The sequence below is a fragment of the Hibiscus syriacus genome, unplaced genomic scaffold (assembly GCF_006381635.1).
Source record: "Hibiscus syriacus cultivar Baekdansim isolate YM2019G1 unplaced genomic scaffold, ASM638163v2 tig00110782_pilon, whole genome shotgun sequence".
In the NCBI taxonomy this organism is placed as follows: domain Eukaryota; kingdom Viridiplantae; phylum Streptophyta; class Magnoliopsida; order Malvales; family Malvaceae; genus Hibiscus; species Hibiscus syriacus.
The window spans coordinates 1-18,088 of record NW_024062860.1 but is presented as its reverse complement, the minus strand read 5'-3'; the positions used below and the strand labels follow the sequence as shown (position 1 = coordinate 18,088).

At 33.4% G+C, this 18,088-nt stretch overlaps 3 pseudogenes; 1 reads left to right on the top strand and 2 right to left on the bottom strand.

Moving 5' to 3' along the window:
* The first annotated feature begins 3,603 nt into the window (after positions 1–3,603).
* On the top strand, positions 3,604–8,022 carry LOC120140166 (annotated as a pseudogene).
* A 1,326-nt stretch (positions 8,023–9,348) lies between these two features.
* On the bottom strand, positions 9,349–11,103 carry LOC120140140 (annotated as a pseudogene).
* Positions 11,104–15,933: 4,830 nt separating this feature from the next.
* LOC120140176 lies at positions 15,934–17,602 on the bottom strand (annotated as a pseudogene).
* Between the last annotated feature and the right edge of the window lie 486 nt (positions 17,603–18,088).

Below are 18,088 nucleotides of genomic sequence, written 5' to 3'. Positions count from 1 at the left end.
TAACCCATTCTTAATACCATTGGACTTTATACTACAATGCATTGCATCTTCCCTGTTGGAACTCTGCTTTTTATGTTTCCTCGTCACTTGGTTTTTTGGTTCAGAGATGGCCCTTCTGTCTTCATATAAAGCAATTTGATAACTATGGGTAGGGTTAGGATAGGAGTGAGTAAAATTTGATTCAATTTAGTGAAGTTATTTTTATTTTTTTATAAGTAGGTTCAATTTGAAGAAACATTAAAAATTCTATAGCTTGCATGAATCCATCTTTTCCGTGATTAAGGGATGATTGTTATTCTTAGAGGTCTTAGGTTTGAGAATTAGAGACTAAATTGTATGAATTTTTATTGTTAAATAATTGAGAATCTTTAAAACATATATTATTTATAATACCCCTGTATTAATAAAAAAAATAGATATTGAATGGAAAAAAAGTAATTTAAGGGCTAAAATAGTAATTTCCTTTTAAATTCAAAGGTTAAAAATGTTATTAGACCTATGTTCTTGTTTAGGAACTTGATGAAATATTTGTGCGAAGACAAGACTCTTCTTCGGCTTGCCGCAACCCTGGCAGGCTGCCATGCTTTGTTCACTGCCTTGTAGCTCGTGCACGTTGTCTACCTTCTTCCTCCTTCCACGCTCTCTCTTGGCCACGCTCATATCACCCTTCCATTCTCCTCCCCATATTTAAATAATTATATTATTTAATTGGGCATTTGATGGAATTATGAGTAACAAAGGGAATAAGATTCGAATTTAAGGGTCCGTTTGTTTTATGTAAAATATTTTTTGAAAAATATTTTCCTCACTTTTCAGTGTTTGGTTGGAGGAAAATATATTGGTCAATGTAAAAACATTTTCCTAATCAACAGAATTTTCTTTGTATTTTCTGAAAAAATGATTTACGATTTAATTTTTTGTAAGTCATTTTATAAACTTTTCTATCCAAATCATAAATATTCAAAATAATTTCATTTTATAAATTTAATATTAATATGATATTTTAGTATCATTTTAATAAAAATATTAATTATTAACATATTTAAAATATATTTATTAATTATTAAACATAATAATATTATTATAATAATATACTCAATTATATTATAATAATATATAATACTATTATATTCTTATTTTAATAATATATAATAAATTATTAATAAAAGTTATATTATTGATTAATTTCTTAAAATTAATATTATTGAATTATTAATAGTGAATACTTTTATTTATGTATTTAATATTAATATAGTAGTCTAATAATATTATAAAAATTCCTTAAAATATATTTATTAATAATTTTAAAATATAATATAATATTTTTATTTTTATAGATATTCAATATAATTTATCATATTTTTATTTTAATAGAATATGCTAGAGTTAATATTTTTATTTATAAAATTATAGATGTAATATTTTAATAATAATATTGGCATAAATAATATTAAATAAATTATTCTAATATTTTAAAATAATAATATTAAGTTTTTATAATAAATAATATTATTTATTATATTTTATATTTGCAATAAATAATTTCTAAAAAATTATCAACTAGTGAAAAATGGTTTACATAACATCTTCCAAACACTATAAAACATTTTTCAGGAGATGTAATTCATTTTACGGAAAAACATTTTCTGAAAAATGTTTTCAGTGAAACAAACGAACCCTAATATGATTTATCTCATGTTATGAGATAAATTTATGTTGGAGTGTCAAGATTATATTGGATCGAATTTTTTAAGAATAAGATCATATCAGAGTCATATTTAAAGTAAAAAATATTTGATTCGATTTAATATAATAATATAATTATTTATTATAAATTTATGGATTATTGTAATAATGTTATATTCTATATTTTTCTATTAGATTCTTATCTTATCAAATATATATATATATATATTATATCCAAGGACCATATCCAAAAGTTATCAGTTCACCTCCTCACAAGACCTATGTATAGATATAATTTTTTCATCAAAATTTTCAATAATCTTTCAAATCAGTTACAATATGCGAACAAAACCGTTAAATAAGATCCTTGATAGATATGAATAACTCGTAAGTACGAATTCCTAAGTTCTACCTATCAATCTGTTTAACCTGTCATCTTATGAATAGCTCTGATAGCTCTATATTTAACAAATTAGACATAATCATTATAAATCTATCTCAACTATTGATAAAATGGGCTTCTTCTTTTGAAAAAGTTTTTTTTATCGCTCTCTTCTTTAACCAACGATCGATCAATGGTCGTTCCCTCATCAGTTGCAGCTCTATGTCTAAATTAAAAGAGGTGAATTTTCAATAATCGATGAATCAAACTTATTCTCATTAATAATAGGATAAATTATACGTTTAGTTCCTAAATTATCGGTTTTTATTCGTTCCAGTATCTAAACTTTAATTTTTTCAAAACACACTTAACGTTTAGTTTTTGTTTCATGTTAGTATTCCATTAAAAACTTAACGTTTAGTTTTGAAAAAAAATTAAAAGCTTAGGTACCAAAACGAACCAAAACTAATAGTTTATGTATTAAACACATTAAGTTTTTAACGGGATGATACTAAAATAAAATAAAAACTAAACGTTAAGCATGATGTTGAAAAAATTAAAAGTTTAGATACTAAAATGGATTAAAATTAATAGTTTAGCTACTAATTACATAATTTAGCCGGAATAACTATTACGTTAAATGGAATAAATATTTTAACGTGAAATGGAATTCAGTAAACCCTCTTATATTAGAATTGAATAAAATATGAAAGAATACACTACTGGAGTTAAGTCGACCAAAAATCTAATCCAAACCATCTCTACCGGTAACGAGTAAATTAAATAAAAATCAGCTTAAAATATATATAAAAAAAATCAGGTATTCAATAGGTTGCCACTGTTACCCGTGAATCAGCCAGCTGCCGCTATCGTGGACGCCTCTGATTTACCACGCGCCATTACGTCCGCGTAGGATTACATGTGTCTGGTAGGAGGGTATAAGCGTAGTTTCTCCATGCCTCGGGATAAAGAAGCTGGACACTTGTTAACGACGTAACTGCACTTTGCCTGTTTGGCACACCTCCAATCATCCCCAATTCCAATCCCCCACGTCTTTTCAAAATCCCAGCCGTCAATCTTCCACTGAAGGTGATAATCTCGAAGATAGAATCCTTATCAACGGTAAAAATCATCCTACTCAATCTCATTACACTAAATGTGATCACAGCAGATTAAATACCGTTATTTTTATTCATAATTTCCAAATTTATTTACAGTTTTTGAATTTCTATCAAACATCTCAGTAAAAGGATTACGGAGCAACAAAATTAAAGGAAAAAAATAAAATAAAAAAATCTCAGCACCTTTTTTCTCTCTCTCTCTTTAATCTATATATATGTATTTGAAATCTTATAGTTGATTTGGTTGCAAGCTTACTCCCTCAGCCTCTCTCTCTCTCCGTTGGCTACTGTCCGGTTAGTTTTGGTTTCCATTTTCGCGATTTTTCGTATAAATATAGTTCGAGTGTTTCTTTCTCTAATGGCAAAAGCTCATGGTTCGGTGGTTTTGAGAAACAGAACTGGTAGATTTGAGCTTCGAAATTATTGCATTTGCGGGGTAAATATCAGATCTAGTGTAAATTTGTACAGGTAAAGGATTTCATTTGTTTCCTTTTCTTTTTGGCGCCATATATGTTACCTTTTGATTTCAATTTCCAGCAGCTCATGAATTTTAGGGTCAGATACTTCAATTTCTTCAAGTTTTCGAAATTTGGCTCTGAATTCCTTAGGATTCTTCTTAGCTGATTATAGTCATTTGCTTTGCTGATTTCTTTGGGGAATTTGTAATTGTTTCCGTGACTTTTGTTATATTTAACCTTTTTTCCCCTTTTTGGCGTTTATTTGCTATTTTAATGACGGACTTAATTTACTATTAATGTGTGTTTACGCTGAAAGTCGATTATGCGTATTTGCAGTTCCGCTTGATCTTCGTGTAATGGGAAAATCACCGGGAAAATGGATTAAGAGTGTACTTTTCGGAAAGAAATCTTCCAAATCTAGTTATCCTAGAGCAAAGGAGGTAATGTTTACTTCTAATTACTACAAAACAGCAAATATCATGTTGCAAAGACTATGTACAGCTGTAAATTCCTGTTTCTAGAGTTCTTAATTAGAGTTTGCTTTATGCTGCATGAGGGACTGATCCATAGTAGGGGCAGTTGCCTCCATCGAGATCCTAATGCTCCTTGGAGTATGTTTAATAATTAGTTAGATTATACATATGCCCCACTGAAAATGAAACAGAAAAAATGATAATACTTATTACATCTTTATTAATGTTGAAAAGAACAAAGTCATGATTGCAATAAGTGATATGCTTGCAAGTTAATAAACTCTACTTTGTAAATAAAATATGTTTAATAACAATTGATGATTAAATACCATAAAATATTAGAAAACATCAAAGTACAAGATCTAAGATATATTTTTAATGAGGGGAAAACTAGTATATGTAAGATTAAGTATAAAAGAAAGGAAAGGTATATCAAAAAGAATGTAAATTAGCTCAACTGCAAAAATAAAGGTTATTAAAATAAAAAAAATAAAAATTTGTTAATAGAAAAGAGGCCAAAAATACTATTGGTCTGGTATCTTTCTCCCATCCGTCAGTCATAAAATAATAATATATGCCATTATTTCTTTTCTGGATGTTACAGAAGGCTGTCAATGAGAGACAGGTATTGGTTGCGGCCAGGGTGTCAGAGTCTGATTTGGCTATGGTTCCTCCCTTCTCTTCACAGCTGAATCCATGTGCCACTGAGAGCGATGAAAGGAAATTAGAATTGGAGAATGAAGAAGCTGCAAATATCTCTCATGATGATGGGACATCACTGCCAATGAGTCGAGACATAGATTCTCAGAAGTTCACTCTTCAGGATTCACCATGTGATCCTGAAAGGATAAAGCAAGAACAAGCAGCAACCCTGGTGCAGGCTTCTTTTAGGGGTTACCTGGTATCCTTCACCTATTCTGTGTGAATTTTTACTATCAATTTTATGAGTTTACGTTGCCTAAGAATAACCTTTAAGTAGATATTATACCTAAAATGACATGAGTTTTTTATGTGAAGGCTCGCCGTGCATTCTGGGCACTCAAAGGCATTATAAGGCTGCAGGCACTCATTCGTGGCCACTTGGTTAGGAGACAAGCTATTGCTACTTTGTGCTGTATGATGGGCATTGTCAAGTTACAAGCGCATGTTCGTGGGCTAATGGTCAGGCATTCTGACGATGTTCATGAATTGAAGAAGAACCGCAATCAAATAAATTTTCTGGTAATATGTTTGAGGACTCTAGCTGCTGGTAAATTCTTTTAACAAATGCAATTATCCTGGTTTCTAATAATTGAAATTTATGTATAACCATGCATGTCATTCAAATTTATCAGGTATACCTTGTTTATACCATTGCCACTGGCTTTTAATCTTCTACTTTCAGTCATCACAATATACATGATATAGTAGTATATATGAACTTTTAAGTGTCATTGTTTTCGTATTTATTGAAAAGATAGGTAGGCTAGATTATTTTAATAGTCTAATCTTTTATTGCTCTGCAGCAGGAGAGCAAGCTTGTAGTTTCTGTTGGAGTTAATATGACTTCACGCATTGGAAAGTTGTCAGCAAATGCTTTTGTGTGTAAGGTATCTAAGTACCTCTAATTTATGAACTGGAAGTAAATAGAATTGACCTTTAAATATTTTGTGTTACTTTATGCTTTGTGGTTGGTTACTTACTTGGCATGCAAGAAACAGTTTTACATGATTAATGTGTGCATTCATATTTTTTTCTAATATTGACATTGGAGTCAACTTCATTTTGCTTCATGAATCAAATTGATTGATGAAAATAGATAAAGCTACTATTTTGTTCATGTTTACCTTCTTGTTCAAACAGTCTTCCACTGCATTAGTTTTAGGTAGGCCTGAGAGTATCATTGACCTTCTCATGGCACCCAAAAGTTCCACGTCCTAGAGATTTGACTGCCTGATGAGTGTCTCTCACTAGATCATGTATGGGTATTTTTCACTGTACATTCAAGAAATCTGTGCGCCCCAAATATTCAGCATCAGAGACATTTGCAGTAAGCATCACTGTTATTCGAACCTAGACCTGTCTTGTTTTCTCACGGAACCTACAAATCGTAGGAGTTAAGATGTGTTTGGCAAGTAGACCAATAGTTAACTATCACCTGTCAGTAAACATGGTTTTTAAATTGGATTACATTTGACTTTTGTCCCTGTACTTTAACCTTTCCCCCCCTGTCAAATTGGACTAGTGACTTCTGTGTTTTTCTTTAGCTCGTTGCTTCATCACCGACTGTGATGCCTTTGCACCTCCATTATGATGTTGGGGAGTCAAATTCTATTTGGATCTGGTTAGAGCGGTGGTCAGCATACTGCTTCTGGAAACCAATTCCCCAACCAAAGAAAGCCCCCGACTCTAAATTGCAGAATAAGCAGGTTAATGGTCAAGCTATTGAAACAGATGCTGGTCGACCAAAACGAAGTGTCCGCAGGATTCCTCCTGCGAATCTGGATGGTACTTCTGTTCAAGCAACCTCTGAATTTGATAAGCCCAAGCGTAATCTGAGGAAAATTTCCAGCCATCCAGCCCAGTCAGTGCAGGCAAACCCACAAAATGAGCTTGAAAAGGTTAAACGCAGCTTGAGAAAGGTTCATAATCCTGTAGTAGAAAATTCACAGTCGGAGTTTGGATCTGAAAAGCCAAAACAAAGTTTGGAAAAGGTCTCAAGCACCATGGGCCTCGATATTGTTGAACAGAGCCTGAATGGTTCAGCTGAAAAGACAAACAAAGAGACAGCCATGACAACAAATAATTCAGCTGATGAAATGAAGAAAGAGAAGGTCATGACAGTAAATAGCTCAGCTGAGAAGATGAGAAAGAGACAGCTGTGAATAGTTCATCTGAGAAGAGGAAGAAAGAGTTGGCCATGGCAGTAAATAGCTCAGCTGAGAAGATGAGTCAAGGGACGATGGCAGTAAATAGCTCACCTGAGAAGATGAAGAAAGTGATGGCCTTGACAGCAAATAGTTCAGCTGAGAGGATGAACAAAGAGATGCCTGTGACAGTGAATGACTCATCCGAGAACATAAAGAAACAGATGAGAACTTCAAAATCACCCAACTTTGAAACTGTGTCGGGGCCATTCGGGATGAATGAGATGGCGGATTCATTGCATGCTGATCCTGCTGCTGTTGACTCGAAGCCTTCGACAGATACAACTGCTAACGATGAGAATACTTCCACTACAAACATGCAGCTGAAAAGGAAGGATGAACCCACTAAAAAAGAGCAACAGAAGTTTGGCAGGAAATCTTCTAATCCCGCAAAACAAGATCGCACAGAGAATGGGACTCAGAACAGCCCTGCATTGCCAAGCTACATGGCAGCTACTGAATCTGCCAAGGCTAAGCTGAGGCCACAAGGCTCGCCTCGCTCTGCCTCAGATGGAGATGACAAAAGTAATCTCGCTCGTCGCCAGTCTTTACCTTCAGCCAATAGTAAAATAAGCTCACAGTCACCAAAGACACATAGACAGGTGCATTCAGCCAAAGCAGAGAGCAGAAGCGACAGAACCGCTTCATCATCTAGAGATGGAAACGGTAACGAATATTTTAGATTTACCTATATCTAGGATGTCAATCGTGTTCCTTCCGCATATAGCTTCCATCTCAAGATGAAGCTAAAAGAACGCCCTTTTATAAAAAAAAAGCGAAAATGAATACACCTTTTGCACGTTAACAAATAGATTATTTTCATGGTGGTTGGATTTTGCAGGGAAAGCAACCCAAGCAGAGTGGAGGAGGTGAGCTTGCGGAATGTGTTCGTAGGAATTAGCATTAAAGAGTTCGAGATTCACATGGTTTGATGTTAAGATCAATGGAGTATGCGGTGAAACTGGATTTATTCCCAAAGGTTTGTGCCTCTGTTATATATTTGTATTTCTGTGTGTGGGGTGTTGGAGCGTATGGATGAATAGAGTTTGAACGTTGAGCATGCTACAATTATAATTGTCATTAAAATTTTCATTTGCCATTGTATTGCTTCTTGGAGACCTTTCTATAATATTCGATCTGAATTATTCGGTTCATTAATTAAATATTGAATCTATAAGAGAATCAGAAGGTTATCCCATGGGCATGAAGTCTCGGACCGATCAATTTCTCTGTACACAAATACAAGAGGCCAAATATATTTTTTACTTCCCTTATTTTTTTTATATTTTAAGTTGGTCCAAAGGTCTTACCCAAAAATCATTCAAACTCCCAAAGTTTAAATTCCCATTCTCCCAACAATTTTACTATTTGTAGGCTGACATAGCTGTGTTCTGTGGTCCTATGCTATTCTCGTTCTCTGCTTTAATAAAAAGTATTTGTTGAATTCTCGAGAATTTATTGGACTTATGTTCTTCCTGTCTTATGTACCAAAAACAAAATAAAGTAATGAATAAATAAATTTACGTGTAAGTAATTAGGGTTTAATTCATATATTATGAAAGTAATGAGGACTAATTGAGTAATCATATAGATATATTTAATTATCATGTCATAATTATTAACGGTGGCAGGTGGCTTGATTAATAAAATTAATAGATCAGTGGTTAAATTAGAATATCCACCATACTTAAATGACTATTTATGTACTTTACCCCGGGCCCAAAATAGAGAGATATAAGTCGATATAAAGCGAGGCAAAAAGATGGGTAAAATGGTTGGTGGGGTGTTTGGGAATTGAAAGCTGGAAAGGAAACTTGGCTTAGTTTGCAATGGAATCATACAGAGCGAAAATAGCAAAGGAAAGGTACAGCTGAGAGAATAAATTGAGCATCAATGGCGATTGCGATAGCTGTCCATTTTTCACCTCTGCCTCATCCAAACGACTGCAGAAAGATAAGAACCAATCTGTGATTGGATAGAACGTGATCATTGGAACTTCGACGTGACTTCAAATGGATGCTGGTGAAAGAAGAGAAACTGGAAAGGAGGAAGACGAAGAAAGACAATGAATGCAAAGGGGAAGGTGGAAAGGAGAAGAAGAAAAAGAACCCTCAAGATAAAGCGGGCTGAGAAATTAAAGCCGAAGCTTCAATTCATGTAATCTATGAACAATGCATTCATCTAAAATAAATAAGAAGTCATGGCACTCATCGAACATCTTCGAAAGGCTGGCATGAAACTGCATATCAAGAACGTAAATCTCGAGAAAAACCACGAACAGAAGAGAAGAAATTCAAAATTCAGTATAGATTACTTACACGATAATCATAATATATGTACACCGATTCTCTTTATATAAAAATGACTACTACAGATAAACAAGAGCATGGCACCAAGAACTAAAACAGTAAACATTAAAACCAAACATGATATCCTTGAACAAAAATAATAATAATAATAAAGCTTGTCTTGTCTTAAGCAGAACCCTTTCAGATGTGGTATAGCTACTGCTGTGTAGCCTGGAGGAGTCCATCACGAATCTGAGTGGCGACATCTCTAACGGCTCCAGGACCGTGAGGGATAAAAACTGCCGAGGATTTAGAAGCAGCACCGATTTCTTTCATGGTGTCAAAGTACTGAGTGACCAGGACCATGTCCATGACATCCTTGCCGTAGTCCCGGGGACATAACAGAGAATCCAAGCACGCTATCTCGCAGCCCATCAACGATCGCTTTTCTTTGGCGAGCAATACCAGCCCTGACAAATATTTAGACTCGGCCTCACCTTCAGCTCGTTTGATCTGCAAGATTTTCTCGGCCTCAGCCTTCTCATTAGCTGCCACCCTCAGCCTTGCAGCTGCAGTTACAATACAATCAGAAAATCATAGAGGAAAACAACAGGAAGTTCGAAAGAGCAAGAACCGAGTAAGAGGCGCAAAGTATTTTACCGGCGTTGATTTCGTTCATTGCACGCTTCACATGCTCGTCAGGTTCTATGTCCACAATAAGTGTTTGAACAATCTCATATCCATAGGCAGACATAGCCTGTAAGAAAAGCAAGAAAACGACAGAGTTAATCATATTACATACCAGCTTCACAATTGCAACAACCTAACATGATAAAGCCTTCATCAAGTTGATTACCTTCTCAAGTTCCTCTTCAACGGCTCTAGCAATTTCATTCTTTTGTTCGAAAACATCATCCAGATTTAGCTTCGGAACACTTGCTCGAATAACTAAACATATTAAACAAAAATCTGCGTCAATCCTTCGATTTTTTTAACAACTATGTAATCAAACATCAAAAGAAGAACATGTGAATATGAGCACAATGTGAAAGCATACTCCACAGAACATTGTTCATACCATCAAAAACATAAGCTTGAATTTGTGTCCTTGTATTTGTTAGTTTGTAAAAGGCATCATTCGCCTTGTCCGCAAGTGCCCGGTATTGAATAGATGCAACAACATTGACAAATACATTGTCCTGATAAGATGACCATAATGTTCACTTAGTTTCAAACTGCATAACAGAAGCATGTTCTGTCTAAAAACACTATTCCATAAATATAAGCGATCTGAAAGCAAGACAACGAGAATAATTTGTTAAATCTATGCTGCTCATGAGTGCTCGACAATTATATTTCTTCACAATAATGAATAGTCCTTCCTCCATCAGAGACAGAGAAATTGACAAAAGAATAAACAAGATGGTATATGCTAAAGCTGGATAAGATGATAAAGGTACACAAGAACTAAAAGGCAATCTAATCAATCATCATCTAAAGATGTCCAGAGTTATACAGCAAATAAGTCTATAGACAGATAGACGGACCTTAGTCTTGGTCTCGCATCGAACATCCAACTGCTGCAACCGTAGGGAGAGGTGACCAGCGAGTTGACTTCCAAGAAACCAAGGTAGGCAATGGCATCCGGGTTCAAGAACATCCTCAAACTTGCCGAATCTCTCCTTGATGGCTACCGTAGACTGGTCGACTTGTACACAACAGAATAGATTACCCATTTTCTCTTTGCTCTGAGATTCCAACACCCAATATATCAGACTCAAGAAAACAAATAAGAATGCTAACATGGAACTACCATAGTCCAGCATGCAACATAAGTCGTAATCAATGGTTTCTGCACTTGTAGGACGTAAATATTAACCTCATAACATGAATATCATAACAGAAAACAATATAAACACAAAAAAACCTTCCAAACTTAAACAGGATCAACTTCAAGTGGAAATTGAAAAAACAAGTTTCGCAAATCACCACTTCAATCCACAAAAACCACCCCAATTCCGATACTTAATAAGCAAAGGAAGACTTACAACTTTACAACAAAGGAAGACAGAGCAGAAGGAAGATATAGACATAAAACTCAAATGAAAATGTTGAATATAAATAGAGACAGCTGCAAGTTGGCTAAGGAAATTTTTCAATAAGTCAAAAGAGTTTTATTCCACTACTTTATTTCCTAGCAACTTATATGTTAAAATAAACAAATAAATAAATATCAAGTTGTCTTCAACTGTAATAGTAGTGTCCATTACTTTTGCTCATATGTAAATTCTTGTTACGTGAATAAGAAGATAATAACAAGCAAATCAAAAGGAGAAAGAGATGAACACATAGATTTACGTGAAAAACTTTTAATGGAAAACTTCAAACGGAAAAGAAAAATTCACTATGATTGACGACAATATTACAAGAGAAATGCTAAAAGCACACCCTAACCCTAAAAAACCCTAAGAACATATATTAGTGTACATGCACTTGACACTAAACATTAAACCCTAAACATGTACTACAAGGCTCTGCCTCTGCACCCCCAACGGGATCGGTGCGGTACGGACTCACAAATCTCAATTTTAATTCTTCGTCAGTTGAGACAAATCAAATTTCCCGGATCGAACCAAATGAAATTCAGATGACGATTTTTTGACAATAATAACTATTGTATTAAAAGAAATGAATACTGATCCTATTACTACTGTGGCCAGTAAAATTCCCCAGACGTCTAACCATGTGAAAAGAATCTTATTTCTTCAAAACACACAAACATATCATGACATTAATCCTATTGTTTGAATGGAAACTGCAATAAACCTTAAAATCTTCGTCCTGGCTTGTATCTATCAAGACAAAATTCATAGAGGAAATGAACAAGAAGGAAACGGGTATACTCCATAATCGTATTAAAATAAATATATATAGAAATGATTCCAATTAATGGACTGTGGGTCCAGGAATGGACGCAATATTTTAGACTAGGAGAGACAAATTTATAAAATTTTAAATAGGGGTGAGCTGGGGACGAAACTATATTTTCAATAGAAAATATAAATAAAATATCTAAAATATATATAGAAATTTGTAAATTTTAGGGCCTCTAGGTCCATCGCTGACTGTGACAGCTAATCTGTTGTTGCCGGCTTAAACAGCTGAATCATGAACATGGGGTTTCTTGTTTGAAGTGAAGATAAACAAAAGAAGGTTCTTCATATGTAAAATTGAGATCGAAAAGATGGAGGGAGAAGATATTTACCTGATTTTACTGGAATTCGATTTTTTTTATTATTTGTTGATTTTCGAATCGTAGTTCTTGAAGAAGAAGATAAAGAAGAAGCACATATATTCGAATTGCTACCTGGATTCCCCCATCCCCGATTATTACAAGAAAAAGACGACCTTTGCCTTACCCATTTCGTAATTGCTAAAATGTTTTAGGGTAAATTGTCTATTTGGTCCTCTTTATTTTTTAATTTTTATAATAGTCATCAACTATTTTTTTTAAAATTATACTTGATATTAATTTTTCGTTTTTATTTTTAGCACCCTTGTTAGATTTGACTCTTAAATTAACAAAAATAATGATGTGAAATCATATAATTCTAATTTTAATCTAAAAATGTATATATTATAATAAATTAGTTATAATTCAAAAGAATCTATAATAAATTATTAAATATTTAAAAAGTTACCTTACACGATAACGATATTTCAAATTGTCAGAAAAAAATCCAATAACCTGAAAATCAGATAGGAAAGATTAAAGTTATCTACAAACGAGTCATGAATATTGTGAAACTAAAGGTAAGAATGTATGGTGCGATCATTGGCCATGGCGATGCGAGAGAGAAGCGATGTATTGAAAGGAGAGGATGCTCCTGAGCTGGTCGATAATCTGATTTAGTGCTTGACATTACAGGTTTGGAGGAGTTCGAGTAAGTTACAAGTAGCGGCGGATGTAAAAATTGTCTATGACGAATATATGTTTATTCTAAATTTAAATATTTTTATATCAATTGTTCATTTTACATATGGCGTTAATCACATATAAAAAATTATGTTATTATTATATGTGTCTATCTTAAAAATATTTTTGAATCTCCACTTATTATAAGGGCACTTAACTTAATAGCTTTCATCGACTCTAAGGTTCTTGATGAGGAAAGAGTCTATCGTTTAACAAAAAAATAATGATTGAAAGAGAAATGGCGAAACACTCTGAAGAGGTGAAACAATAGAGATAGATAGACAGATGAGTAGAGATTGTGCACGTAAGATATGGGTCAAAATAATTTAACAATTCCTTAATTTATATCTATCTTCTAATCTTATTGATTATTGATGATTTTTAGTGATAGACCCATTATTTTATTAGAGTGGACTCGATTTTTTTAATTATTTATTTTATTGATGATATTTATCCTAAATGTTTTTTATGTTAATCCCTTGAGTCGTCTAAGATATTTTTAGAACTTTGAACGAAAATTAAAAAGTTATTTGTAGAACGAAAATATTTTATTACTTTAAACAATAATATTATAATAATAAATCGTTGAAAAATGATTAATTTAATTAAACATTATTTTCATTATTTTGTTAAGAAAACATCTTACATACAACAAAGTGAATAAAAAAATTGAATGTGTGTATGATATAGATCTTGATTTTGAAAAAAATAATAAAAATAATGTATTTTTACCGTTAGATTGAGATTGAAGAAAATTAAGAGTTAAAGACATTTGATAAATTGAAGAATACAATTTAAAAAAGAAAAAAATATGATTAGATTTAATACGAAATTAAATGTATTATTGAGAGAAATGAATAAATGGATGAGAAACTGAAATTTTATGTAATAAAAAAATTAGAAACCTCTGTTATAAAAGTAGAAAGTGAGATTCATAAATTATGAGTCTTAATCATAAAGATAACAAATGGGGTAGAAAAAAATTAAAATCTCAATTATAAAGATATAAAGTGAGATGAAAAAAATTAGGGAGTGGCAAATGGAGACCTGGACAATTGCTTAGAGTGCTCCCCTATTAGTCAATTATGTTCATTCCAATTAAAAGTTTTATATTGTTGATAAATGTATATTCACTCAAAAAAAAATATTTATGCATCTACCACGGTGAATTTATCGTTTCCTAATCGATATGTGGGGGTTTTTCCTTTTATTTTCATTTGATTCTCTTTCAGTTGAGTTGGGACAAGGTTTCAAACTCTTTGGTAAATGGTTTGAAATACAAAGATTGGCAATTGGAGGCCATTGTTTGGGAGTTCCTTAGGTTTCAAACTTTGAATTCAAAGTGTGTTTGAATCCGACCTGAAATACTTGTCGTATAGCCACGTGGACATGGTAACAGCATCCCCATTGCTTTTCACCGGAAACATCTTCCGACTGCTCTGCCAATCATTTGTTAGTTTTATCCATTCCCCCTCCATTTCTGCATCTTCAACTCCTCCCCCTTCTCTATACTTTCTATCAAAAGTTTGAATTATATTGCTGCTCGGGGGCCATAATAATCTCCTACAACTCCACTCCAATACTTGTTTCCTACACCAATGCAATACAAAATCACAATTTTTTTAAAAGATAAAGGGTAAAGTATAAAATGATCCCTGACAATAAGATATTATTTTGTTGAGTCCCTCGATTATTAAAAGTTATAAAATGGTCTCACGACTATAAGGATTACTTTGTTGAGTCCCTCAACTGTTAAAAGTTACAAAATGATCACTCAACAATTCATTATGTTTCAAACTCATTTCTCGTTAAAAAATTAATGGTCGTCTAAGCTGAACGTTAACATACTGACTAAGATATGATAGTCTTTTAAAATTATAAAATCAGATTTTATCATATCTCAGTCAGCAGATTAACGATCAACACATACTGTCATTAATTTTTAGCAAAAAAAAGATGAGTTTGAAACATTTTGTAACTTTCAATAGTCGATGGACACAATAAAAACAATATCATATAGTTAGAGGATCATTTGTGTACTTACCCAAAGATAAAAGACATATACGATGATCACACAATAAAATAAACACTAAGATTTTACATGAAAACCTTTTTCAGGAAGAAATCACGAACAGAAAAAAAAAAGAATTACACTAATGCCGAAAATAGAAGAATATAAGAAGATTTACATAAACTTGACTTCTAAATTCCTCGTATCTATCTATAAGGTTAGTTACGTGATTATAAAATCTAACATTGTCGCAGTTGGCTTGGAGGATCTAACAAAACACTCAAGTCCAAGGTATATACACCATCTACGATGTCCAGACTCGAGATACGTATCAAATACATGTGTCCGACATGTATAAGGTGTGTAGCAAACAATTGTTGGACATTAATATTTTTGGAAAAATAAAAAGTCCAGGTAACATAGAACCACAACCATGAAACTCTTTTAAGAAAGATAAGAACAAGACTAGGCAGTGTGAGTTGTAAAAATACCATAATCACGAAGTAAACTTGCTTCCTCCTCTGTGTGTCAAACCACATGGTAATTTGAGTTCTTGCATTCCACTCGAACTGTATTTTGGGTTCACATCAATCCCAATCTTATAGCAATATGAACAGCTTATAAAATAACGTTTAGAGGGATACTAACCTTTTCTCTTCTTCTTCATTTTGTGCAAGTTGTTTAGCACTTTCTAGCCAATGTCCCAGAAGAAATTCATCATGGCAGGCCAATAGAGTGTCCATATCTTCAACAAGCTCTAAAAACTTCTGACTCAGAGACATGACTCTGTCGACATCTTTTAACATATAGACGTCTATGATCTTTAAGAGTAGCTCATTTGCATATTTAGCCAGAGCTTGTCTAGTCAAGTCAACTAAGTCATAGCTGGGCATAGAAAGTAGAGTGCCATTTTTTTTTCTACATCACAACTGGCAAAGCATTTACTAAAACACATGGTGTTTTGGAACCAAAGAATCTACCTATAGGTGCTGCTTGCTGCTAATTCATTCCCACTTGCAATAAAAAGTTCTAATGCCTTTAGCACCTCAGAAGTTGAATACCATAGATGAGGATGCTCATACGCATTGTTTTCTCCCATAGTACAGCTTCTTGAAGTTGGTTTACCATAGTGTTGATACCTCTCAATCGGTAATGAAATAAAGGATGGACTGACATCTGGAAATGCTACGATAACAACCCTATTTTTATCCTGCTCAAATGATATAAATTATCAACTATATAAAGATTAAGATGAGGGGTTATCTTTTATTGTGATTACAGCCCCGAATACGGCAAGTAGCATTCGAGTCAGTAGTGCACAAGGAACTGATGGACCATGAAAGCCATGTCAACCTGATAAAGCTATACACAGACACACAAGACAAGATAGAACCCTTGCATGTTTGAGGAACTTGGGATAAATGCCTTCATGCCAGGAAAACTTGACAAGATATTGCACAGCAGGGGGAAAAGTACAGTTCAATAAGTTTGAGGACTTACATAGGCTCCATCTGTGCAATTGTAGATTGTGTGGCATAATATACTCCATGCATCTCTTATTAAAGGAATTGATCGGCCATAACGCCTTTTTATATACAGTTCAATCCATGCCTGAAAGATGTATTTTAGTAAAGAAAAAATGTTAGTTTAGAATTTGGTTTAGCCCAATGGAAAATGCATGCCTTTACACTCTATTCCAGCAAGTTTTCTGTCCCATCAACTAGATAAATTACCTCGACATTGACCTTTTTGTGTTGAAATGCCATCTCAGACATGAGATCATAAACAATTGGATTCTGTTCTATACCTTCCATTGACATCCCAATGCCAACCTTAACAGAAATTTCAGATGATGTCAGAAATAGATTTGAGTTATAAAAGGAATAAATAAAAAATCACAGAAAATAAATTTCAAACAGCCAGAATTGTATTAGTCAGTTCCCTGGAAATCTCATCTGCATGAATGTAATGCTCATACATGCAGGCAAGCATGTTGATGGAAAGTAAACATTGCAGGTTATGATTAAATGAGAACAATTTTTTCAAATTGGTTACTGATTTAAAAGGTGAAACAGTCAATCTGATGACATCCACAATTTTGGTGGTATTTTGGAACTAGAAATCTGTAATACAACTTACCATTGTTGAGTTTCACTTGTAAGAGCTTCAATAGGGCCAGAAGCTATTGCATCCAAAATTCCATACATCTCAATATTCCCTGCAAAGTTGTGTAGCATGCACCTGTAAAGTAGGATGCCAACGGACCCGATGAGAAACAGAAGAGAACAAGTTCCATACTTCCATTTGTTGTAAAGACGGAAAAAATGTTCCGAATAAATCGTGTTTATTTCTGCTGAATATGACTGACTTAAATAGAGTTTACAATGTAACAACTTTACAAAAAAGATGCATAAAATTAGCAACATAATAAAATGATTCTATCTAATTAAAAATGATCCTATCTAATAACTAATAAATAAAAAACTGATTCTATCTAATTAAAATGATCCTATCTAATAAACTAATGAATAAAAACTGATCCTATCTAATATTTATTTAGATATTCTCGACACCCCTCAAGCTGGAGAATAGATATCGATCATTCCCAGCTTGGACAGAAATCCTTCGAACATCGTAGTAAACAGTCCCTTGGTGAGAACATCGGCGAGCTGCTCTGATGATGGAACAAACGGTATGCAGATATCGCCATTTTCCAGCCTCTCCTTGATGAAATGTCGATCTATTTCGACATGTTTGGCCCTGTCATGCTGTACAGGATTCTGAGCA